The sequence below is a fragment of the Tenrec ecaudatus genome, chromosome 2 (assembly GCF_050624435.1).
Source record: "Tenrec ecaudatus isolate mTenEca1 chromosome 2, mTenEca1.hap1, whole genome shotgun sequence".
NCBI classification, from domain to species: Eukaryota; Metazoa; Chordata; class Mammalia; order Afrosoricida; family Tenrecidae; genus Tenrec; species Tenrec ecaudatus.
This window is the reverse complement of record NC_134531.1, coordinates 132,698,880-132,702,052: the sequence shown is the minus strand read 5'-3', so window position 1 is coordinate 132,702,052 and position 3,173 is coordinate 132,698,880. Positions and strand designations below refer to the sequence as shown.

At 38.6% G+C, this 3,173-nt stretch overlaps 1 pseudogene; it reads left to right on the top strand.

Annotated features, from left to right (window-relative positions):
• Positions 1 to 961: 961 nt before the first annotated feature.
• Positions 962 to 2,211, top strand: LOC142440971 (E3 ubiquitin-protein ligase TRIM13-like; annotated as a pseudogene).
• Positions 2,212 to 3,173: the final 962 nt, after the last annotated feature.

The window sequence follows — 3,173 nt, the reverse complement described above, 5'->3', positions numbered from 1 at the left end:
AAAGATTTCGTCTCAGAACCCCACAGGGGTAGTTCTAGTCTGTCGTATAGGGCCACTTATGAGTAGGAACTGAGTCAATGGCAATGGGTGTGAGTGGTATATTCACTGTCAAAGAGAGCATGTACGGTCTATCCTGCATCCAGGTGTTTGTAGGATTGGTGTCGGATGTATGGGCTAATGTTGGACTCGTGGGCTTGGGCAGCACTGGGTTGGGATTTTTTCTTGATGTGCACTTACCCTTTATATAAAATTCTCTCTTACACATATGTGGATTTGTTTCTCTAAAGTACCCAGACTCACACATTATGTTTTGAGATAGTTTTATTTAAAGTTTTCTTTTGCTTATTTGACTTTGTATAACTTTTGTAATTGTCATTAGGTCTTTCACTTCTAAAAATTACTAGTAGTAGTTTATCATGTCCATAGCATATTTTGTCATCTGCAGGTAAGTTTTAACTTTGTTGACATGCTGAAAATGCTTGATCAAAATATTTTAACGGACTTGGGGAGCGGGCCGGCAGCGGCCGAACAAAGGCGGCCCTGGAGCTGCGGGGGCCGGAGGGGGGTGGCCGTGGGGCCAGGGAAGAGGGCAGGGCGAGTTTCTTGGCTGGCCTTGGCGCTCGCTGGCGAGCCTCGCGGCTGTTAGGCCTGCAGCCATTCCTCCGGAGTAGTCTCTAATAGGACTGACAGTTACAGAGTGAAGAAACTTGGTCTTCTTGGCCTGGAAAATAGTAACTGCTATAGTTTATTGTGCCAGCCTGGCCGATAAACACAAGTAGGATTAACTGAAGGGCAGAGGGATAAATGGCTTGCTTGTTCTGTGTCTCAGTATATTATTTAATGGTTTATTTCTTGAATTATATGTCTATCTTTATAAATATATTTATATATAATTACTAGCAATCTGGTTTGTCTCTCTAGAGAACCCTGTCCAATACAGTAACCCTGACGAATACATAGACGTGCTACAGGAAACGGAGGATATGATGGAGTTGCTTGAAGAAGACCTCACGTGCCCAATTTGTTGCAGTCTGTTTGATGACCCTCGAGTTTTGCCCTGCTCACACAACTTCTGCAAAAAATGCTTAGAAGGACTCTTCGAGGGGATTGGGCGGAATTCTCTCTGGAGACCGGCTCCATTCAAGTGCCCCACCTGTCGTAAAGAAACATCCGCTACTGGAATCAATAGCTTGCAAGTCAATTATTCCCTGAAGGGCATTGTAGAAAAATATAACAAAAGCAAGATCTCTCCCAAAATGCCAGCATGCAAAGGACACGTCGGGCAGCCTCTCAACGTTTTCTGCCTGACTGACATGCAGCTCATGTGTGGGATCTCTGCTACTCGCGTGCCCACACCAAGCGTGCTTTCTGTTCTATCGAAGATGCCTATGCTCAGGAAAGGAATGCCTTCGAGTCTCTCTTCCAGAGTTTTGAGACCTGGCGTCGGGGAGATGCTCTTTCTCGCTTGGATACCTTAGAAACTAGCAAAAGGAAATCCCTACAGTTACTGACTAAAGATTCTGATAAAGGGAAGGACTTTTTTGAAAAATTACAACATACATTGGAGCAAAAGAAGAATGAAATCCTGTCTGACTTTGAGACCATGAAACTTGCAGTTACGCAAGCCTATGATCCAGAGATCAACAAACTCAATATTATCTTGCAGGAGCAACGAATGGCCTTTAACATTGCTGAGGCTTTCGAAGATGCGTCAGAACCCATTGTATTTCTACAACAGATGCAAGAATTCAGGGAGAAAATCAAAGTAATCAAGGAAACCCCTTTACCTCCTTCTAAACTGCCCACAAACCCTTTAATGAAGAACTTTGATACCAGTCAGTGGGACGATATAAAACTAGTAGATGTGGATAAACTTTCCTTGCCTCAAGACACTCACACACTTATTAGCAAAATTCCTTGGGATTTTTATCTGTTATTTGTAATACTCTTACTCTTTGGCCTTATCCTTTCCTTTGGTCCTGGCATATCTCTGGAATGGTCTCTATTTGATGATTTGCAGCTTGGAAAGAACATCTTTCAAACATCAGTTCTCTCTATCTGACGAAATCAGCTGATGTTTTAGAACAATCAATTTTTTACTGGGAACAGGTGGCAGATGGAATTTTCATTTTCAGTGAACATTTCAAGAATTATACTTTGATAGTGCTGAACAATGCAGCAGAATTTGTGTGTAAATACAAACTATTATAAAATCTGTTTCAGATGTCCTTTATTGTCTTAGTTAAGCTTTGCTAACAATTCCAAGTCAGATACTTCAAAAGTACAAAAGTATACCTCCAAAAACGCTTTATATAGTATGTTGTTCATGTTAAGTACTTAAAAGGTAAAAGTGTAATTTAATGGTACAATTCTGAACCTCTTGTTTTGAAAAGTGCTGAGACAAGCACCTTCCCACTAATGAGTTGTGTTTATACTAAAAACTGGGATGTGAGAGAGAACCCATGATCTAATGTATTAATGAGGTCTTTGTTCATCAAGCATACAATAAAGACTACAATTTGGAGATAGAAAAAAATATTTTAACAAAAGATGGACATCAAACTTATGAAAAAAACTATAATATTTTTAGTGTGGATACCACTAATTGAATCAAAATTTCCAGAACTCTGGTGTAGAAGCCAGCAAGTTCACAGACAGTGGCTGATCCAGGATAGCATAGAACAGCAAATTAATAGAACTAACTGGAAGAAGGATTACCATATGTACTTGAGTATAAACCAACCCAAATATGAACAAGGCACCTAATTTTACCACAAAAACAGCATTAAAAATGTGCTGAAAAGCTCAGCTTTTATTCGAGTATATATGGTACTGCCGACGGTATGGGGGATATTGCTGATGTTTTAAAATTTTATTTTCAAGATATAAGAAACTATTTTTCTCCTAAATTATATAATTGGTTGGGTTTTTTTACAAGCAGATTTGGATTTATTATTATGTTATGCTTATGTGTTTACATATAATCAATTGCCCATGAGGAAAAATAAGAAATATTAGAGGAACATGAAATAGATATCAGAAAATAAACCTGAGAAGCCTTTATGAAATATGATAAATGTATTAAGTCCCAATTAATAATTTTTAGATGAAAACAATTTTTAAAATGTGAGCATTTTTATCATAGAATATTTTATAGACAGCATAGTATTAGT